At 44.0% G+C, this 24,438-nt stretch overlaps 1 long non-coding RNA gene across 16 annotated transcripts in view; it reads left to right on the top strand.

Moving 5' to 3' along the window:
* The window catches only part of LOC307181435, a 2,786,049-nt gene that overhangs the window by 928,378 nt on the left and 1,833,233 nt on the right, over positions 1 to 24,438 (top strand). For 15 of the 16 annotated variants that reach the window (XR_013826763.1, XR_013826764.1, XR_013826765.1 and 12 more), the window contains exon 4: positions 22,213 to 22,298. This is a non-coding gene — a long non-coding RNA (uncharacterized lncRNA). Of the gene's footprint in view, positions 1 to 15,900; positions 15,979 to 22,212; positions 22,299 to 24,438 lie in introns of all 16 variants that reach the window. The other variant, XR_013826768.1, reaches the window with a different exon arrangement.

Here is a 24,438-nt window from a genome sequence, read left to right as displayed (position 1 = left end):
TCTGCCGGCGCCACTCGCCAGACCGCCTCCCACTACACAGCCCCGACCTCCGCCCTACTGATATCTTATGATGTTTCTTTTTCTGTGTGACTTATTTCAGTTAGAATCATCATACCTGAATCCACTCATTGTGCTGCTAAGGGCCTGATGACACAGATTTCATTGCTGAGTGATATTGCTTTGTAAGTAAATACCACAACTTTTTTATCCATTTTTCACTTTCTGCGATGTTGAACTTGTACTGTAAACGAGGTTCTTGTAAACAGAGCCGTTCCAAACTTTGGGGTGGCTGTGTCTTTTTGATTTTAAATTCCCTAAGCTATAGGACCATAAGTGGAAGTGCCCTAGGTTCTGTTGCTTTGTTTTTTAGATGTTTCAGGAAACACCATACACTTCTCCCGAGTGGTTTTTGGCAATTTACATCCCGCCCTTCAGCATAACAAGGCTCCCAGTTCTCCATGGCCTGTCCTGCCTTTCTGGATTTTACACTTTTTTCAGATGGCCCTTTTGACCGGGGGGAAGTGAGACTTCATTGTAGTGCAGATTTCCTTTGCAAGCATGCTTGGTTGGCCAAAAAGGGCGTATGCGTTTTTTCCTGAATATATTCAGGAAAAAACGCATACGCCCTTTTTGGCCAAGTGCATCATTGTGGACGTTCTGCCTCTTTTCCTATGCTTTCAATGCAATTCCAGTCTACCTCCTGAAATCGGTTTCCTGCAATTCTGCCCCGCTTTCAAGTCCTCTTGGCAGGCTTACTTCAGTCTATTTTTGGACGATTGCTGTCATTTATAACTCTGCAGGTTTGTGAATTACAGTGCCCCTGAGCTCCTTTCTTCAACTCGCTTTCTTTTGAGCTGGCCGCAACACCGCAGGATGGCTTCAGGCCCTAATCTGGTTTCGGAACGGCACACTGAGCCTTTGGTTAATTCCTCTTCCTGGTGGGAAATGAGAGTTCAATTGGCCCGTCCAGACACCTCCAGCTAGCCTCTCATTGGTTCTCGCTATTCCTGTTCATCTTCCGCAGAAATTGCAAACTGGGCCAAACAGGAGGTTAAAGGTGCTGACTCTCCAAGTGGGGAGAGTGTTAGTAAAGCGTCTGGAATGTTGCACCCGAGTACCAGGGGAGGAAAACTGAGACATATTTGAACACGTCTCCCGTTCACATGGTTGATCATACTTGGGTTCCACATGCATGTTTTAGCTGAAGGAAGAATACCTTAAACCTGGAGAGTTGAGACCCGTGTAATGGGTACCATGCAATATGACTTCAAAGGGTCTTCATTTGCTCACCGAACCTCTCCAATCCTATCACTGCTGCGTTTATGCCCCTGTACACATGCTTGATTCTCTTTTGGAGACATAGCAATCCATAGGTTTTACGATACTTACTAGTCAGGTACATTCTTAGGCGTTTAATATGGGGTGTTGAGTCCATTTCATTGAGCAAGGAGTAGCTCTTGTCTATTCCATATTTGGCTTAAGGAACTTTATCTGTGCTCATTTCAATCTCTGGTTTTATGCAGCACCCCAACTCACCTTTACCCTTAAGCAAGAATAAGTTGGTTTTCTAAATTTGAGACCCTGTTCTGTTCTGTAATTCAGTTCCTGTGTAGCCAAGTTTACATTCCGTGTATTACTGATATCTTATGATGTTTCTTTTTCTGTGTGACTTATTTCAGTTAGAATCATCATACCTGAATCCACTCATTGTGCTGCTAAGGGCCTGATGACATAGATTTCATTGCTGAGTGATATTGCTTTGTAAGTAAATACCACAACTTCTTTATCCATTTTTCACTTTCTGCGATGTTGAACTTGTACTGTAAACGAGGTTCTTGTAAACAGAGGCGTCCCAAACTTTGGGGTGGCTGTGTCTTTTTGATTTTAATTTCCCTAAGCTATAGGACCAGAAGTGGAAGTGCCCTAGGCTCTGTTGCTTTGTTTTTTAGATGTTTCAGGAAACACCATACACTTCTCCCGAGTGTCTGTTGGCAATTTACATCCTGCCCATCAGCATAACAAGGCTCCCAGTTCTCCATGGCCTGTCCTGCCTTTCTGGATTTTACACTTTTTTCAGATGGCCCTTTTGACCGGGGGGAAGTGAGACTTCATTGTAGTGCAGATTTCCTTTGCAAGCTTGCTTGGTTGGCCAAAAAGGGCGTATGCGTTTTTTCCTGAATATATTCAGGATAAAACGCATATGCCCTTTTTGGCCAAGTGCATCATTGTGGACGTTCTGCCTCTTTTCCTATGCTTTCAATGCAATTCCAGTCTACCTCCTGAAATAGGTTTCCTGCAATTCTGCCCCGCTTTCAAGTCCTCTTGGCAGCCTTACTTCAGTCTATTTTTCGATGATAGCTGTCATTTATAACTCTGCAGGTTTGTGAATTACAGTGCCCATGAGCTCCTTTCTTCAACTCGCTTTCTTGTGACCTGGCCGCAACACCGCAGGATGGCTTCAGGCCCTAATCTGGTTCCGGCACAGCACGCTGAGACTTTGGTTAATTCCTCTTCCTGGTGGGAAATGAGAGTTAAATTTGCCCGTCCAGACACCTCCAGCTAGTCTCTCATTGGTTCTCGCTATTCCTGTTCATCTTCCGCAGAAATTGCAAACTGGACCAAACAGGAGGTTAAAGGGACTGAATCTCCAAGTGGGGAGAGTGTTAGTAAAGCGTCTGGAATGTTGCACCCGAGTACCAGGGGAGGAAAACTGAGACATATTTGAACACGTCTCCCGATCACATGGTTGATCATACTCTAGGTTCCACATGCATGTTTTAGCTGAAGGAAGAATACCTTAAACCTGGGTAGTTGAAACCCGTGGAATGGGTACCATGCAATATGACTTCAAAGGGTCTTCATTTGCTCACCGAACCTCTCCAATCCTATCACTGCTGCGTTTATGCCCCTGTACACATGCTTGATTCTCTTTCGGAGACATAGCAATCCATAGGTTTTAAGATACTTACAAGTCAGTTACATTCTTAGGCGTTTAATATGCGGTGTTGAGTCCATTTCGTTGAGCAAGGAGTAGCTCTTGTCTATTCCATATTTGGCTTAAGGAACTTTATCTGTGCTCATTTCAATCTCTGGTTTTATGCAGCACCCCAACTCACCTTTACCCTTAAGCAAGCATAAGTTGTTTTTCTAAATGTGAGACCCTGTTCTGTTCTGTAATTCAGTTCCTGTGTAGCCAAGTTTCCATTCCGTGTATTACTGATATCTTATGATGTTTCTTTTTCTGTGTGACTTATTTCAGTTAGAATCATCATACCTGAATCCACTCATTGTGCTGCTAAGGGCCTGATGACATAGATTTCATTGCTGAGTGATATTGCTTTGTAAGTGAATACCACAACTTCTTTATCCATTTTTCACTTTCTGCGATGTTGAACTTGTACTGTAAACGAGGTTCTTGTAAACAGAGCCGTTCCAAACTTTGGGGTGGCTGTGTCTTTTTGATTTTAATTTCCCTAAGCTATAGGACCATAAGTGGAAGTGCCCTAGGCTCTGTTGCTTTGTTTTTTAGATGTTTCAGGAAACACCATACACTTCTCCCGAGTGGTTTTTGGCAATTTACATCCCGCCCTTCAGCATAACAAGGCTCCCAGTTCTCCATGGCCTGTCCTGCCTTTCTGGATTTTACACTTTTTTCAGATGGCCCTTTTGACCGGGGGGAAGTGAGACTTCATTGTAGTGCTGATTTCCTTTGCAAGCTTGCTTGGTTGGCCAAAAAGGGCGTATGCGTTTTTTCCTGAATATATTCAGGAAAAAATGCATACGCCCTTTTTGGCCAAGTGCATCATTGTGGACGTTCTGCCTCTTTTCCTATGCTTTCAATGCAATTCCAGTCTACCTCCTGAAATCGGTTTCCTGCAATTCTGCCCCGCTTTCAAGTCCTCTTGGCAGCCTTACTTCAGTCTATTTTTGGACGATTGCTGTCATTTATAACTCTGCAGGTTTGTGAATTACAGTGCCCCTGAGCTCCTTTCTTCAACTCGCTTTCTTGTGACCTGGCCACAACACCACAGGATGGCTTCAGGCCCTAATCTGGTTTCGGCACAGCACACTGAGCCTTTGGTTAATTCCTCTTCCTGGTGGGAAATGAGAGTTCAATTGGCCCGTCCAGACACCTCCAGCTAGCCTCTCATTGGTTCTCGCTATTCCTGTTCATCTTCCGCAGAAATTGCAAACTGGGCCAACAGGAGGTTAAAGGTGCTGACTCTCCAAGTGGGGAGAGTGTTAGTAAAGCGTCTGGAATGTTGCACCCGAGTACCAGGGGAGGAAAACTGAGACATATTTGAACACGTCTCCCGTTCACATGGTTGATCATACTTGGGTTCCACATGCATGTTTTAGCTGAAGGAAGAATACCTTAAACCTGGAGAGTTGAGACCCGTGCAATGGGTACCATGCAATATGACTTCAAAGTGTCTTCATTTGCTCACCGAACCTCTCCAATCCTATCACTGCTGCGTTTATGCCCCTGTACACATGCTTGATTCTCTTTCGGAGACATAGCAATCCATAGGTTTTACGATACTTACTAGTCAGGTACATTCTTAGGCGTTTAATATGGGGTGTTGAGTCCATTTCGTTGAGCAAGGAGTAGCTCTTGTCTATTCCATATTTGGCTTAAGGAACTTTATCTGTGCTCATTTCAATCTCTGGTTTTATGCAGCACCCCAACTCACCTTTACCCTTAAGCAAGCATAAGTTGGTTTTCTAAATTTGAGACCCTGTTCTGTTCTGTAATTCAGTTCCTGTGTAGCCAAGTTTACATTCCGTGTATTACTGATATCTTATGATGTTTCTTTTTCTGTGTGACTTATTTCAGTTAGAATCATCATACCTGAATCCACTCATTGTGCTGCTAAGGGCCTGATGACACAGATTTCATTGCTGAGTGATATTGCTTTGTAAGTAAATACCACAACTTCTTTATCCATTTTTCACTTTCTGCGATGTTGAACTTGTACTGTAAACGAGGTTCTTGTAAACAGAGCCGTTCCAAACTTTGGGGTGGCTGTGTCTTTTTGATTTTAATTTCCCTAAGCTATAGGACCATAAGTGGAACTGCCCTAGGCCCGGTTGCTTTGTTTTTTAGATGTTTCAGGAAACACCATACACTTCTCCCGAGTGTCTGTTGGCAATTTACATCCCGCCCTTCAGCATAACAATGCTCCCAGTTCTCCATGGCCTGTCCTGCCTTTCTGGATTTTACACTTTTTTCAGATGGCCCTTTTGACCGGGGGGAAGTGAGACTTCATTGTAGTGCAGATTTCCTTTGCAAGCTTGCTTGGTTGGCCAAACAGGGCGTATGCGTTTTTTCCTGAATATATTCAGGAAAAAACGCATACGCCCTTTTTGGCCAAGTGCATCATTGTGGACGTTCTGCCTCTTTTCCTATGCTTTCAATGCAATTCCAGTCTACCTCCTGAAATCGGTTTCCTGCAATTCTGCCCCGCTTTCAAGTCCTCTTGGCAGCCTTACTTCAGTCTATTTTTGGACGATAGCTGTCATTTATAACTCTGCAGGCTTGTGAATTACAGTGCCCCTGAGCTGCTTTCTTCAACTCGCTTACTTGTGAGCTTGCCGCAACACCGCAGGATGGCTTCAGGCCCTAATCTGGTTCCGGCACGGCACGCTGAGCCTTTGGTTAATTCCTCTTCCTGGTGGGAAATGAGAGTTAAATTTGCCCGTCCAGACACCTCCAGCTAGTCTCTCATTGGTTCTCGCTATTCCTGTTCATCTTCCGCAGAAATTGCAAACTGGGCCAAACAGGAGGTTAAAGGCGCTGACTCTCCAAGTGGGGAGAGTGTTAGTAAAGCGTCTGGAATGTTGCACCCGAGTACCAGGGGAGGAAAACTGAGACATATTTGAACACGTCTCCCGTTCACACGGTTGATCATACTCTGGGTTCCACATGCATGTTTTAGCTGAAGGAAGAATACCTTAAACCTGGAGAGTTGAGACCCGTGGAATGGGTACCATGCAATATGTCTTCAAAGGGTCTTCATTTGCTCACCGAACCTCTGCAATCCTATCACTGCTGCGTTTATGCCCCTGTACACACGCTTGATTCTCTTTTGGAGACATAGCAATCCATAGGTTTTAAGATACTTACTAGTCAGGTACATTCTTCGGTGTTTAATATGGGGTGTTGAGTCCATTTCGTTGAGCAAGGAGTAGCTCTTGTCTATTCCATATTTGACTTAAGGAACTTTATCTGTGCTCATTTCAATCTCTGGTTTTATGCAGCACCCCAACTCACCTTTCCCCTTAAGCAAGCATAAGTTGGTTTTCTAAATTTGAGACCCTGTTCTGTTTTGGAATTCAGTTCCTGTGTAGCCAAGTTTACATTCCGTGTATTAGTGATATCTTATGATGTTTCTTTTTCTGTGTGACTTATTTCAGTTAGAATCATCGTACCTGAATCCACTCATTATGCTGCTACGGGCCTGATGACATAGATTTCATTGCTGAGTGATACTGCATTGTACGTAAGTACCACAAGTTCTTTATCCATTTTTCACTTTCTGTGATATTGAACTTGTACGGTAAACGAGGTTGTTGTAAACAGAAGCGTCCCAAACTTTGGGGTGGCTGTGTCTTTTTGATTTTAATTTCCCTAAGCTATAGGACCATAAGTGGAAGTGCCCTAGGCTCTGTTGCTTTGTTTTTTAGATGTTTCAGGAAACACCATACACTTCTCCCGAGTGTCTGTTGGCAATTTACATCCCGCCCATCAGCATAACAAGGCTCCCAGTTCTCCATGGCCTGTCCTGCCTTTCTGGATTTTACACTTTTTTCAGATGGCCCTTTTGACCGGGGGGAAGTGAGACTTCATTGTAGTGCAGATTTCCTTTGCAAGCTTGCTTGGTTGGCCAAAAAGGGCGTATGCGTTTTTTCCTGAATATATTCAGGAAAAAACGCATACGCCCTTTTTGGCCAAGTGCATCATTGTGGACGTTCTGCCTCATTTCCTATGCTTTCAATGCAATTCCAGTCTACCTCCTGAAATCGGTTTCCTGCAATTCTGCCCTGCTTTCAAGTCCTCTTGGCAGCCTTACTTCAGTCTATTTTTGGACGATAGCTGTCATTTATAACTCTGCAGGTTTGTGAATTACAGTGTCCCTGAGCTCCTTTCTTCAACTCGCTTTCTTGTGAGCTGGCCGCAACACCGCAGGATGGCTTCAGGCCCTAATCTGGTTCCGGCACGGCATGCTGAGCCTTTGGTTATTTCCTCTTCCTGGTGGGAAATGAGAGTTAAATTTGCCCGTCCAGACACCTCCAGCTAGTCTCTCATTGGTTCTCGCTATTCCTGTTCATCTTCCGCAGAAATTGCAAACTGGGCCAAACAGGAGGTTAAAGGCGCTGACTCTCCAAGTGGGGAGAGTGTTAGTAAAGCGTCTGGAATGTTGCACCCGAGTACCAGGGGAGGAAAACTGAGACATATTTGAACACGTCTCCCGTTCACACGGTTGATCATACTCTGGGTTCCACATGCATGTTTTAGCTGAAGGAAGAATACCTTAAACCTGGAGAGTTGAGACCCGTGGAATGGGTACCATGCAATATGACTTCAAAGGGTCTTCATTTGCTCACCGAACCTCTCCAATCCTATCACTGCTGCGTTTATGCCCCTGTACACACGCTTGATTCTCTTTTGGAGAGATAGCAATCCATAGGTTTTAAGATACTTACTAGTCAGGTACATTCTTAGGCGTTTAATATGGGGTGTTGAGTCCATTTCGTTGAGCAAGGAGTAGCTCTTGTCTATTCCATATTTGGCTTAAGGAACTTTATCTGTGCTCATTTCAATCTCTGGTTTTATGCAGCACCCCAACTCACCTTTCCCCTTAAGCAAGCATAAGTTGGTTTTCTAAATTTGCGACCCTGTTCTGTTTTGGAATTCAGTTCCTGTGTAGCCAGGTTTACATTCCGTGTATTAGTGATATCTTATGATGTTTCTTTTTCTGTGTGACTTATTTCAGTTAGAATCATCGTACCTGAATCCACTCATTGTGCTGCTAAGCGCCTGATGACACAGATGTCATTGCTGAGTGATATTGCTTTGTAAGTAAATACCACAACTTCTTTATCCATTTTTCACTTTCTGCGATGTTGAACTTGTACTGTAAACGAGGTTCTTGTAAACAGAGGCGTCCCAAACTTTGGGGTGGCTGTGTCTTTTTGATTTTAATTTCCCTAAGCTATAGGACCATAAGTGGCAGTGCCCTAGGCTCTGTTGCTTTGTTTTTTAGATGTTTCAGGAAACACCATACACTTCTCCCGAGTGTCTGTTGGCAATTTACATCCCGCCCATCAGCATAACAAGGCTCCCAGTTCTCCATGGCCTGTCCTGCCTTTCTGGATTTTACACTTTTTTCAGATGGCCCTTTTGACCGGGGGGAAGTGAGACTTCATTGTAGTGCAGATTTCCTTTGCAAGCTTGCTTGGTTGGCCAAAAAGGGTGTATGCGTTTTTTCCTGAATATATTCAGGAAAAAATGCATACGCCCTTTTTGGCCAAGTGCATCATTGTGGACGTTCTGCCTCTTTTCCTATGCTTTCAATGCAATTCCAGTCTACCTCCTGAAATCGGTTTCCTGCAATTCTGCCCCGCTTTCAAGTCCTCTTGGCAGCCTTACTTCAGTCTATTTTTGGACGATAGCTGTCATTTATAACTCTGCAGGTTTGTGAATTACAGTGCCCCTGAGCTCCTTTCTTCAACTCGCTTTCTTGTGACCTGGCCGCAACACCGCAGGATGGCTTCAGGCTCTAATCTGGTTCCGGCCCGGCATGCTGAGCCTTTGGTTAATTCCTCTTCCTGGTGGGAAATGAGAGTTAAATTTGCCCGTCCAGACACCTCCAGCTAGCCTCTCATTGGTTCTCGCTATTCCTGTTCATCTTCCGCAGAAATTGCAAACTGGGCCAAACAGGAGGTTAAAGGGACTGACTCTCCAAGTGGGGAGAGTGTTAGTAAAGCGTCTGGAATGTTGCACCCGAGTACCAGGGGAGGAAAACTGAGACATATTTGAACACGTCTCCCGATCACATGGTTGATCATACTCTAGGTTCCACATGCATGTTTTAGCTGAAGGAAGAATACCTTAAACCTGGGTAGTTGAAACCCGTGGAATGGGTACCATGCAATATGACTTCAAAGGGTCTTCATTTGCTCACCGAACCTCTCCAATCCTATCACTGCTGCGTTTATGCCCCTGTACACATGCTTGATTCTCTTTCGGAGACATAGCAATCCATAGGTTTTAAGATACTTACTAGTCAGGTACATTCTTAGGCGTTTAATATGGGGTGTTGAGTCCATTTCGTTGAGCAAGGAGTAGCTCTTGTCTATTCCATATTTGGCTTAAGGAACTTTATCTGTGCTCATTTCAATCTCTGGTTTTATGCAGCACCCCAACTCACCTTTACCCTTAAGCAAGAATAAGTTGGTTTTCTAAATTTGAGACCCTGTTCTGTTCTGTAATTCAGTTCCTGTGTAGCCAAGTTTACATTCCGTGTATTACTGATATCTTATGATGTTTCTTTTTCTGTGTGACTTATTTCAGTTAGAATCATCATACCTGAATCCACTCATTGTGCTGCTAAGGGCCTGATGACACAGATTTCATTGCTGAGTGATATTGCTTTGTAAGTAAATACCACAACTTCTTTATCCATTTTTCACTTTCTGCGATGTTGAACTTGTACTGTAAACGAGGTTCTTGTAAACAGAGCCGTTCCAAACTTTGGGGTGGCTGTGTCTTTTTGATTTTAATTTCCCTAAGCTATAGGACCATAAGTGGAAGTGCCCTAGGCCCTGTTGCTTTGTTTTTTAGATGTTTCAGGAAACACCATACACTTCTCCCGAGTGTCTGTTGGCAATTTACATCCCGCCCTTCAGCATAACAAGGCTCCCAGTTCTCCATGGCCTGTCCTGCCTTTCTGGATTTTACACTTTTTTCAGATGGCCCTTTTGACCGGGGGGAAGTGAGACTTCATTGTAGTGCAGATTTCCTTTGCAAGCTTGCTTGGTTGGCCAAAAAGGGCGTATGCGTTTTTTCCTGAATATATTCAGGAAAAAACGCATACGCCCTTTTTGGCCAAGTGCATCATTGTGGACGTTCTGCCTCTTTTCCTATGCTTTCAATGCAATTCCAGTCTACCTCCTGAAATCGGTTTCCTGCAATTCTGCCCCGCTTTCAAGTCCTCTTGGCAGCCTTACTTCAGTCTATTTTTGGACGATAGCTGTCATTTATAACTCTGCAGGTTTGTGAATTACAGTGCCCCTGAGCTCCTTTCCTCAACTCGCTTTCTTTTGAGCTGGCCACAACACCGCAGGATGGCTTCAGGCCCTAATCTGGTTCTGGCACGGCACGCTGAGCCTTTGGTTAATTCCTCTTCCTGGTGGGAAATGAGAGTTAAATTTGCCGTCCAGACACCTCCAGCTAGCCTCTCATTGGTTCTCGCTATTCCTGTTCATCTTCCGCAGAAATTGCAAACTGGGCCAAACAGGAGGTTAAAGGGACTAACTCTCAAAGTCGGGAGAGTGTTATTAAAGCGTCTGGAATGTTGCACCCGAGTACCAGGGTACAAAAACTGAGACATATTTGAACACGTCTCGCGATCGCATGGTTGATCATACTCTAGGTTCCACATGCATGTTTTAGCTGAAGGAAGAATACCTTAAACCTGGAGAGTTGAGACCCGTGGAATGGGTACCATGCAATATGTCTTCAAAGGGTCTTCATTTGCTCACCGAACCTCTCCAATCCTATCACTGCTGCGTTTATGCCCCTGTACACACGCTTGATTCTCTTTTGGAGACATAGCAATCCATAGGTTTTAAGATACTTACTAGTCAGGTACATTCTTCGGTGTTTAATATGGGGTGTTGAGTCCATTTCGTTGAGCAAGGAGTAGCTCTTGTCTATTCCATATTTGACTTAAGGAACTTTATCTGTGCTCATTTCAATCTCTGGTTTTATGCAGCACCCCAACTCACCTTTACCCTTAAGCAAGCATAAGTTGGTTTTCTAAATTTGAGACCCTGTTCTGTTTTGGAATTCAGTTCCTGTGTAGCCAAGTTTACATTCCGTGTATTAGTGATATCTTATGATGTTTCTTTTTCTGTGTGACTTATTTCAGTTAGAATCATCGTACCTGAATCCACTCATTATGCTGCTACGGGCCTGATGACGTAGATTTCATTGCTGAGTGATACTGCATTGTACGTAAGTACCACAAGTTCTTTATCCATTTTTCACTTTCTGTGATATTGAACTTGTACGGTAAACGAGGTTGTTGTAAACAGAAGCGTCCCAAACTTTGGGGTGGCTGTGTCTTTTTGATTTTAATTTCCCTAAGCTATAGGACCATAAGTGGAAGTGCCCTAGGCTCTGTTGCTTTGTTTTTTAGATGTTTCAGGAAACACCATACACTTCTCCCGAGTGTCTGTTGGCAATTTACATCCCGCCCATCAGCATAACAAGGCTCCCAGTTCTCCATGGCCTGTCCTGCCTTTCTGGATTTTACACTTTTTTCAGATGGCCCTTTTGACCGGGGGGAAGTGAGACTTCATTGTAGTGCAGATTTCCTTTGCAAGCTTGCTTGGTTGGCCAAAAAGGGCGTATGCGTTTTTTCCTGAATATATTCAGGAAAAAACGCATACGCCCTTTTTGGCCAAGTGCATCATTGTGGACGTTCTGCCTCTTTTCCTATGCTTTCAATGCAATTCCAGTCTACCTCCTGAAATCTGTTTCCTGCAATTCTGCCCTGCTTTCAAGTCCTCTTGGCAGCCTTACTTCAGTCTATTTTTGGACGATAGTTGTCATTTATAACTCTGCAGGTTTGTGAATTACAGTGTCCCTGAGCTCCTTTCTTCAACTCGCTTTCTTGTGAGCTGGCCGCAACACCGCAGGATGGCTTCAGGCCCTAATCTGGTTCCGGCACGGCATGCTGAGCCTTTGGTTATTTCCTCTTCCTGGTGGGAAATGAGAGTTAAATTTGCCCGTCCAGACACCTCCAGCTAGTCTCTCATTGGTTCTCGCTATTCCTGTTCATCTTCCGCAGAAATTGCAAACTGGGCCAAACAGGAGGTTAAAGGCGCTGACTCTCCAAGTGGGGAGAGTGTTAGTAAAGCGTCTGGAATCTTGCACCCGAGTACCAGGGGAGGAAAACTGAGACATATTTGAACACGTCTCCCGTTCACACGGTTGATCATACTCTGGGTTCCACATGCATGTTTTAGCTGAAGGAAGAATACCTTAAACCTGGAGAGTTGAGACCCGTGGAATGGGTACCATGCAATATGACTTCAAAGGGTCTTCATTTGCTCACCGAACCTCTCCAATCCTATCACTGCTGCGTTTATGCCCCTGTACACACGCTTGATTCTCTTTTGGAGACATAGCAATCCATAGGTTTTAAGATACTTACTAGTCAGGTACATTCTTAGGCGTTTAATATGCGGTGTTGAGTCCATTTCGTTGAGCAAGGAGTAGCTCTTGTCTATTCCATATTTGGCTTAAGGAACTTTATCTGTGCTCATTTCAATCTCTGGTTTTATGCAGCACCCCAACTCACCTTTCCCCTTAAGCAAGCATAAGTTGGTTTTCTAAATTTGCGACCCTGTTCTGTTTTGGAATTCAGTTCCTGTGTAGCCAGGTTTACATTCCGTGTATTAGTGATATCTTATGATGTTTCTTTTTCTGTGTGACTTATTTCAGTTAGAATCATCGTACCTGAATCCACTCATTGTGCTGCTAAGCGCCTGATGACACAGATTTCATTGCTGAGTGATATTGCTTTGTAAGTAAATACCACAAGTTCTTTATCCATTTTTCACTTTCTGCGATGTTGAACTTGTACTGTAAACGAGGTTCTTGTAAACAGAGGCGTCCCAAACTTTGGGGTGGCTGTGTCTTTTTGATTTTAATTTCCCTAAGCTATACGACCATAAGTGGAAGTGCCCTAGGTTCTTTTGCTTTGTTTTTTAGATGTTTCAGGAAACACCATACACTTCTCCCGAGTGGTTGTTGGCAATTTACATCCCGCCCATCAGCATAACAAGGCTCCCAGTTCTCCATGGCCTGTCCTGCCTTTCTGGATTTTACACTTTTTTCAGATGGCCCTTTTGACCGGGGGGAAGTGAGACTTCATTGTAGTGCAGATTTCCTTTGCAAGCTTGCTTGGTTGGCCAAAAAGGGCATATGCGTTTTTTCCTGAATATATTCAGGAAAAAATGCATACGCCCTTTTTGGCCAAGTGCATCATTGTGGACGTTCTGCCTCTTTTCCTATGCTTTCAATGCAATTCCAGTCTACCTCCTGAAATCGGTTTCCTGCAATTCTGCCCCGCTTTCAAGTCCTCTTGGCAGCCTTACTTCAGTCTATTTTTGGACGATAGCTGTCATTTATAACTCTGCAGGTTTGTGAATTACAGTGCCCCTGAGCTCCTTTCTTCAACTCGCTTTCTTGTGACCTGGCCGCAACACCGCAGGATGGCTTCAGGCCCTAATCTGGTTCCAGCACGGCACGCTGAGCCTTTGGTTAATTCCTCTTCCTGGTGGGAAATGAGAGTTAAATTTGCCCGTCCAGACACCTCCAGCTAGCCTCTCATTGGTTCTCGCTATTCCTGTTCATCTTCCGCAGAAATTGCAAACTGGGCCAAACAGGAGGTTAAAGGGACTGACTCTCCAAGTGGGGAGAGTGTTAGTAAAGCGTCTGGAATGTTGCACCCGAGTACCAGGGGAGGAAAACTGAGACATATTTGAACACGTCTCCCGATCACATGGTTGATCATACTCTGGGTTCCACATGCATGTTTTAGCTGAAGGAAAAATACCTAAAAGCTGGGTAGTTGAAACCCGTGGAATGGGTACCATGCAATATGACTTCAAAGGGTCTTCATTTGCTCACCGAACCTCTCCAATCCTATCACTGCTGCGTTTATGCCCCTGTACACATGCTTGATTCTCTTTTGGAGACATAGCAATCCATAGGTTTTACGATACTTACTAGTCAGGTACATTCTTAGGCGTTTAATATGCGGTGTTGAGTCCATTTCGTTGAGCAAGGAGTAGCTCTTGTGTATTCCATATTTGACTTAAGGAACTTTATCTGTGCTCATTTCAATCTCTGGTTTTATGCAGCACCCCAACTCACCTTTACCCTTAAGCAAGAATAAGTTGGTTTTCTAAATTTGAGACCCTGTTCTGTTCTGTAATTCAGTTCCTGTGTAGCCAAGGTTCCATTCCGTGTATTACTGATATCTTATGATGTTTCTTTTTCTGTGTGACTTATTTCAGTTAGAATCATCATACCTGAATCCACTCATTGTGATGCTAAGGGCCTGATGACATAGATTTCATTGCTGAGTGATATTGCTTTGTAAGTAAATACCACAACTTCTTTATCCATTTTTCACTTTCTGCGATGTTGAACTTGTACTGTAAACGAGGTTCTTGTAAACAGAGGCGTCCCAAACTTTGGGGTGGCTGTGTCTTTTTGATTTTAATTTCCCTAAGCTATAGGACCATAAGGGGAAGTGCCCTAGGCTCTGTTGCTTTGTTTTTTAGATGTTTCAGGAAACACCATACACTTCTCCCGAGTGTCTGTTGGCAATTTACATCCCGCCCATCAGCATAACAAGGCTCCCAGTTCTCCATGGCCTGTCCTGCCTTTCTGGATTTTACACTTTTTTCAGATGGCCCTTTTGACCGGGGGGAAGTGAGACTTCATTGTAGTGCAGATTTCCTTTGCAAGCTTGCTTGGTTGGCCAAAAAGGGCGTATGCGTTTTTTCCTGAATATATTCAGGAAAAAATGCATACGCCCTTTTTGGCCAAGTGCATCATTGTGGACGTTCTGCCTCTTTTCCTATGCTTTCAATGCAATTCCAGTCTACCTCCTGAAATCGGTTTCCTGCAATTCTGCCCCGCTTTCAAGTCCTCTTGGCAGCCTTACTTCAGTCTATTTTTGGACGATAGCTGTCATTTATAACTCTGCAGGTTTGTGAATTACAGTGCCCCTGAGCTCCTTTCTTCAACTCGCTTTCTTGTGACCTGGCCGCAACACCGCAGGATGGCTTCAGGCTCTAATCTGGTTCCGGCCCGGCATGCTGAGCCTTTGGTTAATTCCTCTTCCTGGTGGGAAATGAGAGTTAAATTTGCCCGTCCAGACACCTCCAGCTAGCCTCTCATTGGTTCTCGCTATTCCTGTTCATCTTCCGCAGAAATTGCAAACTGGGCCAAACAGGAGGTTAAAGGGACTGACTCTCCAAGTGGGGAGAGTGTTAGTAAAGCGTCTGGAATGTTGCACCCGAGTACCAGGGGAGGAAAACTGAGACATATTTGAACACGTCTCCCGATCACATGGTTGATCATACTCTAGGTTCCACATGCATGTTTTAGCTGAAGGAAGAATACCTTAAACCTGGGTAGTTGAAACCCGTGGAATGGGTACCATGCAATATGACTTCAAAGGGTCTTCATTTGCTCACCGAACCTCTCCAATCCTATCACTGCTGCGTTTATGCCCCTGTACACATGCTTGATTCTCTTTCGGAGACATAGCAATCCATAGGTTTTAAGATACTTACTAGTCAGGTACATTCTTAGGCGTTTAATATGGGGTGTTGAGTCCATTTCGTTGAGCAAGGAGTAGCTCTTGTCTATTCCATATTTGGCTTAAGGAACTTTATCTGTGCTCATTTCAATCTCTGGTTTTATGCAGCACCCCAACTCACCTTTACCCTTAAGCAAGAATAAGTTGGTTTTCTAAATTTGAGACCCTGTTCTGTTCTGTAATTCAGTTCCTGTGTAGCCAAGTTTACATTCCGTGTATTACTGATATCTTATGATGTTTCTTTTTCTGTGTGACTTATTTCAGTTAGAATCATCATACCTGAATCCACTCATTGTGCTGCTAAGGGCCTGATGAAACAGATTTCATTGCTGAGTGATATTGCTTTGTAAGTAAATACCACAACTTCTTTATCCATTTTTCACTTTCTGCGATGTTGAACTTGTACTGTAAACGAGGTTCTTGTAAACAGAGCCGTTCCAAACATTGGGGTGGCTGTGTCTTTTTGATTTTAATTTCCCTAAGCTATAGGACCATAAGTGGAACTGCCCTAGTCCCTGTTGCTTTGTTTTTTAGATGTTTCAGGAAACACCATACACTTCTCCCGAGTGTCTGTTGGCAATTTACATCCCGCCCTTCAGCATAACAAGGCTCCCAGTTCTCCATGGCCTGTCCTGCCTTTCTGGATTTTACACTTTTTTCAGATGGCCCTTTTGACCGGGGGGAAGTGAGACTTCATTGTAGTGCAGATTTCCTTTGCAAGCTTGCTTGGTTGGCCAAAAAGGGCGTATGCGTTTTTTCCTGAATATATTCAGGAAAAAACGCATACGCCCTTTTTGGCCAAGTGCATCATTGTGGACGTTCTGCCTCTTTTCCTATGCTTTCAATGCAATTCCAGTCTACCTCCTGAAATCGGTTTCCTGCAATTCTGCCCCGCTTTCAAGTCCTCTTGGCAGCCTTACTTCAGTCTATTTTTGGACGATAGCTGTCATTTATAACTCTGCAGGTTTGTGAATTACAGTGCCCCTGAGCTCCTTTCCTCAACTCGCTTTCTTTTGAGCTGGCCACAACACCGCAGGATGGCTTCAGGCCCTAATCTGGTTCTGGCACGGCACGCTGAGCCTTTGGTTAATTCCTCTTCCTGGTGGGAAATGAGAGTTAAATTTGCCGTCCAGACACCTCCAGCTAGCCTCTCATTGGTTCTCGCTATTCCTGTTCATCTTCCGCAGAAATTGCAAACTGGGCCAAACAGGAGGTTAAAGGGACTAACTCTCAAAGTCGGGAGAGTGTTATTAAAGCGTCTGGAATGTTGCACCCGAGTACCAGGGTACAAAAACTGAGACATATTTGAACACGTCTCGCGATCGCATGGTTGATCATACTCTAGGTTCCACATGCATGTTTTAGCTGAAGGAAGAATACCTTAAACCTGGGTAGTTGAAACCCGTGGAATGGGTACCATGCAATATGACTTCAAAGGGTCTTCATTTGCTCACCGAACCTCTCCAATCCTATCACTGCTGCGTTTATGCCCCTGTACACATGCTTGATTCTCTTTCGGAGACATAGCAATCCATAGGTTTTAAGATACTTACTAGTCAGGTACATTCTTAGGCGTTTAATATGCGGTGTTGAGTCCATTTCGTTGAGCAAGGAGTAGCTCTTGTCTATTCCATATTTGGCTTAAGGAACTTTATCTGTGTTCATTTCGATCTCTGGTTATGCAGCACCCCAATTCACCTTTACCCTTAAGCAAGCATAAGTTGGTTTTCTAAATTTGAGACCCTGTTCTGTTCTGTAATTCAGTTCCTGTGTAGCCAAGTTTACATTCCGTGTATTACTGATATCTTATGATGTTTCTTTTTCTGTGTGACTTATTTCAGTTAGAATCATCATACCTGAATCCACTCATTGTGCTGCTAAGGGCCTGATGACATAGATTTCATTGCTGAGTGATATTGCTTTGTAAGTAAATACCACAACTTCTTTATCCATTTTTCACTTTCTGCGATGTTGAACTTGTACTGTAAACGAGGTTCTTGTAAACAGAGCCGTTCCAAACTTTGGGGTGGCTGTGTCTTTTTTATTTTAATTTTCCTAAGCTATAGGACCATAAGTGGAAGTGCCCTAGGCTCTGTTGATTTGTTTTTTAGATGTTTCAGGAGACACCATACACTTCTCCCGAGTGGTTGTTGGCAATTTACATCCCGCCCATCAGCATAACAAGGCTCCCAGTTCTCCATGGCCTGTCCTGCCTTTCTGGATTTTACACTTTTTTCAGATGGCCCTTTTGACCGGGGGGAAGTGAGACTTCATTGTAGTGCAGATTTCCTTTGCAAGCTTGCTTGGTTGGCCAAAAAGGGCGTATGCGTTTTTTCCTGAATATATTCAGGAAAAAACGCATACGCCCTTTTTGGCCAAGTGCATCATTATGGACGTTCTGCCTCTTTTCCTATGCTTTCAATGCAATTCCAGTCTACCTCCTGAAATCGGTTTCCTGCAATTCTGCCCCGCTTTCAAGTCCTCTTGGCAGCCTTACTTCAGTCTATTTTTGGATGATAGCTGTCATTTATAACTCTGCAGGCTTGTGAATTACAGTGCCCCTGAGCTGCTTTCTTCAACTCGCTTACTTGTGAGCTTGCCGCAACACCGCAGGATGGCTTCAGGCCCTAATCTGGTTCTGGCACGGCACGCTGAGCCTTTGGTTAATTCCTCTTCCTGGTGGGAAATGAGAGTTAAATTTGCCCGTCCAGACACCTCCAGCTAGTCTCTCATTGGTTCTCGCTATTCCTGTTCATCTTCCGCAGAAATTGCAAACTGGGCCAAACAGGAGGTTAAAGGCGCTGACTCTCCAAGTGGGGAGAGTGTTAGTAAAGCGTCTGGAATGTTGCACCCGAGTACCAGGGGAGGAAAACTGAGACATATTTGAACACGTCTCCCGTTCACACGGTTGATCATACTCTGGGTTCCACATGCATGTTTTAGCTGAAGGAAGAATACCTTAAACCTGGAGAGTTGAGACCCGTGGAATGGGTACCATGCAATATGTCTTCAAAGGGTCTTCATTTGCTCACTGAACCTCTCCAATCCTATTACTGCTGCGTTTATGCCCCTGTACACACGCTTGATTCTCTTTTGGAGACATAGCAATCCATAGGTTTTAAGATACTTACTAGTCAGGTACATTCTTCGGTGTTTAATATGCGGTGTTGAGTCCATTTCGTTGAGCAAGGAGTAGCTCTTGTCTATTCCATATTTGACTTAAGGAACTTTATCTGTGCTCATTTCAATCTCTGGTTTTATGCAGCACCCCAACTCACCTTTCCCCTTAAGCAAGCATAAGTTGGTTTTCTAAATTTGAGACCCTGTTCTGTTTTGGAATTCAGTTCCTGTGTAGCCAAGTTTACATTCCGTGTATTAGTGATATCTTATGATGTTTCTTTTTCTGTGTGACTTATTTCAGTTAGAATCATCGTACCTGAATCCACTCATTATGCTGCTACGGGCCTGATGACATAGATTTCATTGCTGAGTGATACTGCATTGTACGTAAGTACCACAAGTTCTTTATCCATTTTTCACTTTCTGTGATATTGAACTTGTACGGTAAACGAGGTTGTTGTAAACAGAAGCGTCCCAAACTTTGGGGTGGCTGTGTCTTTTTGATTTTAATTTCCCTAAGCTATAGGACCATAAGTGGAAGTGCCCTAGGCTCTTTTGCTTTGTTTTTTAGATGTTTCAGGAAACACCATACACTTCTCCCGAGTGTCTGTTGGCAATTTACATCCCGCCCATCAGCATAACAAGGCTCCCAGTTCTCCATGGCCTGTCCTGCCTTTCTGGATTTTACACTTTTTTCAGATGGCCCTTTTGACCGGGGGGAAGTGAGACTTCATTGTAGTGCAGATTTCCTTTGCAAGCTTGCTTGGTTGGCCAAAAAGGGCGTATGCGTTTTTTCCTGAATATATTCAGGAAAAAACGCATACGCCCTTTTTGGCCAAGTGCATCATTGTGGACGTTCTGCCTCTTTTCCTATGCTTTCAATGCAATTCCAGTCTACCTCCTGAAATCGGTTTCCTGCAATTCTGCCCCGCTTTCAAGTCCTCTTGGCAGCCTTACTTCAGTCTATTTTTGGACGATAGCTGTCATTTATAACTCTGCAGGTTTGTGAATTACAGTGTCCCTGAGCTCCTTTCTTCAACTCGCTTTCTTGTGAGCTGGCCGCAACACCGCAGGATGGCTTCAGGCCCTAATCTGGTTCCGGCACGGCATGCTGAGCCTTTGGTTATTTCCTCTTCCTGGTGGGAAATGAGAGTTAAATTTGCCCGTCCAGACACCTCCAGCTAGTCTCTCATTGGTTCTCGCTATTCCTGTTCATCTTCCGCAGAAATTGCAAACTGGGCCAAACAGGAGGTTAAAGGCGCTGACTTTCCAAGTGGGGAGAGTGTTAGTAAAGCGTCTGGAATGTTGCACCCGAGTACCAGGGGAGGAAAACTGAGACATATTTGAACACGTCTCCCGTTCACACGGTTGATCATACTCTGGGTTCCACATGCATGTTTTAGCTGAAGGAAGAATACCTTAAACCTGGAGAGTTGAGACCCGTGGAATGGGTACCATGCAATATGACTTCAAAGGGTCTTCATTTGCTCACCGAACCTCTCCAATCCTATCACTGCTGCGTTTATGCCCCTGTACACACGCTTGATTCTCTTTTGGAGACATAGCAATCCATAGGTTTTAAGATACTTACTAGTCAGGTACATTCTTAGGCGTTTAATATGGGGTGTTGAGTCCATTTCGTTGAGCAAGGAGTAGCTCTTGTCTATTCCATATTTGGCTTAAGGAACTTTATCTGTGCTCATTTCAATCTCTGGTTTTATGCAGCACCCCAACTCACCTTTCCCCTTAAGCAAGCATAAGTTGGTTTTCTAAATTTGCGACCCTGTTCTGTTTTGGAATTCAGTTCCTGTGTAGCCAGGTTTACATTCCGTGTATTAGTGATATCTTATGATGTTTCTTTTTCTGTGTGACTTATTTCAGTTAGAATCATCGTACCTGAATCCACTCATTGTGCTGCTAAGCGCCTGATGACACAGATTTCATTGCTGAGTGATATTGCTTTGTAAGTAAATACCACAACTTCTTTATCCATTTTTCACTTTCTGCGATGTTGAACTTGTACTGTAAACGAGGTTCTTGTAAACAGAGGCGTCCCAAACTTTGGGGTGGCTGTGTCTTTTTGATTTTAATTTCCCTAAGCTATAGGACCATAAGTGGAAGTGCCCTAGGTTCTTTTGCTTTGTTTTTTAGATGTTTCAGGAAACACCATACACTTCTCCCGAGTGGTTGTTGGCAATTTACATCCCGCCCATCAGCATAACAAGGCTCCCAGTTCTCCATGGCCTGTCCTGCCTTTCTGGATTTTACACTTTTTTCAGATGGCCCTTTTGACCGGGGGGAAGTGAGACTTCATTGTAGTGCAGATTTCCTTTGCAAGCTTGCTTGGTTGGCCAAAAAGGGCGTATGCGTTTTTTCCTGAATATATTCAGGAAAAAATGCATACGCCCTTTTTGGCCAAGTGCATCATTGTGGACGTTCTGCCTCTTTTCCTATGCTTTCAATGCAATTCCAGTCTACCTCCTGAAATCGGTTTCCTGCAATTCTGCCCCGCTTTCAAGTCCTCTTGGCAGCCTTACTTCAGTGTATTTTTGGACGATAGCTGTCATTTATAACTCTGCAGGTTTGTGAATTACAGTGCCCCTGAGCTCCTTTCTTCAACTCGCTTTCTTGTGACCTGGCCGCAACACCGCAGGATGGCTTCAGGCCCTAATCTGGTTCCAGCACGGCACGCTGAGCCTTTGGTTAATTCCTCTTCCTGGTGGGAAATGAGAGTTAAATTTGCCCGTCCAGACACCTCCAGCTAGCCTCTCATTGGTTCTCGCTATTCCTGTTCATCTTCCGCAGAAATTGCAAACTGGGCCAAACAGGAGGTTAAAGGCGCTGACTCTCCAAGTGGGGAGAGTGTTAGTAAAGCGTCTGGAATGTTGCACCCGAGTACCAGGGGAGGAAAACTGAGACATATTTGAACACGTCTCCCGTTCACATGGTTGATCATACTTGGGTTCCACATGCATGTTTTAGCTGAAGGAAGAATACCTAAAACCTGGTTAGTTGAAACCCGTGGAATGGGTACCATGCAATATGACTTCAAAGGGTCTTCATTTGCTCACCGAACCTCTCCAATCCTATCACTGCTGCGTTTATGCCCCTGTACACATGCTTGATTCTCTTTCGGAGACATAGCAATCCATAGGTTTTAAGATACTTACTAGTCAGGTACATTCTTAGGCGTTTAATATGCGGTGTTGAGTCCATTTCGTTGAGCAAGGAGTAGCTCTTGTCTATTCCATATTTGGCTTAAGGAACTTTATCTGTGCTCATTTCAATCTCTGGTTTTATGCAGCACCCCAACTCACCTTTACCCTTAAGCAAGCATAAGTTGGTTTTCTAAATTTGAGACCCTGTTCTGTTCTGTAATTCAGTTCCTGTGTAGCCACGTTTACATTCCGTGTATTACTGATATCTTATGATGTTTCTTTTTCTGTGTGACTTATTTCAGTTAGAATCATCATACCTGAATCCACTCATTGTGCTGCTAAGGGCCTGATGACACAGATTTCATTGCTGAGTGATATTGCTTTTTAAGTAAATACCACAACTTCTTTATCCATTTTTCACTTTCTGCGATGTTGAACTTGTACTGTAAACGAGGTTCTTGTAAACAGAGCCGTTCCAAACTTTGGGGTGGCTGTGTCTTTTTGATTTTAATTTCCCTAAGCTATAGGACCATAAGTGGAAGTGCCCTAGGTTCTGTTGCTTTGTTTTTTAGATGTTTCAGGAAACACCATACACTTCTCCCAAGTGGTTGTTGGCAATTTACATCCCGCCCATCAGCATAACAAGGCTCCCAGTTCTCCATGGCCTGTCCTGCCTTTCTGGATTTTACACTTTTTTCAGATGGCCCTTTTGACCGGGGGGAAGTGAGACTTCATTGTAGTGCAGATTTCCTTTGCAAGCTTGCTTGGTTGGCCAAAAAGGGCGTATGCGTTTTTTCCTGAATATATTCAGGAAAAAACGCATACGCCCTTTTTGGCCAAGTGCATCATTGTGGACGTTCTGCCTCTTTTCCTATGCTTTCAATGCAATTCCAGTCTACCTCCTGAAATCGGTTTCCTGCAATTCTGCCCCGCTTTCAAGTCCTCTTGGCAGCCTTACTTCAGCCTATTTTTGGACGATAGCTGTCATTTATAACTCTGCAGGTTTGTGAATTACAGTGCCCCTGAGCTCCTTTCTTCAACTCGCTTTCTTGTGACCTGGCCGCAACACCGCAGGATGGCTTCAGGCCCTAATCTGGTTCTGGCACGGCACACTGAGCCTTTGGTTATTTCCTCTTCCTGGTGGGAAATGAGAGTTAAATTTGCCGTCCAGACACCTCCAGCTAGCCTCTCATTGGTTCTCGCTATTCCTGTTCATCTTCCGCAGAAATTGCAAACTGGGCCAAACAGGAGGTTAAAGGTGCTGACTCTCCAAGTGGGGAGAGTGTTAGTAAAGCGTCTGGAATGTTGCACCCGAGTACCAGGGGAGGAAAACTGAGACATATTTGAACACGTCTCCCGTTCACATGGTTGATCATACTTGGGTTCCATATGCATGTTTTAGCTGAAGGAAGAATACCTAAAACCTGGGTAGTTGAAACCCGTGGAATGGGTACCATGCAATATGACTTCAAAGGGTCTTCATTTGCTCACCGAACCTCTCCAATCCTATCACTGCTGCGTTTATGCCCCTGTACACATGCTTGATTCTCTTTCGGAGACATAGCAATCCATAGGTTTTAAGATACTTACTAGTCAGGTACATTCTTAGGCGTTTATTATGCGGTGTTGAGTCCATTTCGTTGAGCAAGGAGTAGCTCTTGTCTATTCCATATTTGGCTTAAGGAACTTTATCTGTGCTCATTTCAATCTCTGGTTTTATGCAGCACCCCAACTCACCTTTACCCTTAAGCAAGCATAAGTTGGTTTTCTAAATTTGAGACCCTGTTCTGTTCTGTAATTCAGTTCCTGTGTAGCCAAGTTTACTATCCGTGTATTACTGATATCTTATGATGTTTCTTTTTCTGTGTGACTTATTTCAGTTAGAATCATCATACCTGAATCCACTCATTGTGCTGCTAAGGGCCTGATGACACAGATTTCATTGCTGAGTGATATTGCTTTGTAAGTAAATACCACAACTTCTTTATCCATTTTTCACTTTCTGCGATGTTGAACTTGTACTGTAAACGAGGTTCTTGTAAACAGAGCCATTCCAAACTTTGGTGTGGCTGTGTCTTTTTGATTTTGAATTCCCTAAGCTATAGGACCATAAGTGGAAGTGCCCTAGGCTCTGTTGCTTTGTTTTTTAGATGTTTCAGGAAACACCATACACTTCTCCCGAGTGGTTGTTGGCAATTTACATCCCGCCCATCAGCATAACAAGGCTCCCAGTTCTCCATGGCCTGTCCTGCCTTTCTGGATTTTACACTTTTTTCAGATGGCCCTTTTGACCTGGGGGAAGTGAGACTTCATTGTAGTGCAGATTTCCTTTGCAAGCTTGCTTGTTTGGCCAAAAAGGGCGTATGCGTTTTTTCCTGAATATATTCAGGAAAAAACGCATACGCCCTTTTTTGCCAAGTGCATCATTGTGGACGTTCTGCCTCTTTTCCTATGCATTCAAAGCAATTCCAGTCTACCTCCTGAAATCGGTTTCCTGCAATTCTGCCCCGCTTTGAAGTCCTCTTAGC

This window comes from Stenella coeruleoalba (genome assembly GCF_951394435.1).
Source record: "Stenella coeruleoalba genome assembly, contig: scaffold_29, whole genome shotgun sequence".
NCBI lineage: Eukaryota > Metazoa > Chordata > Mammalia > Artiodactyla > Delphinidae > Stenella > Stenella coeruleoalba.
The sequence above is the reverse complement of the archived record's forward strand: the minus strand, read 5'-3'. Positions and strand labels throughout refer to the sequence as shown.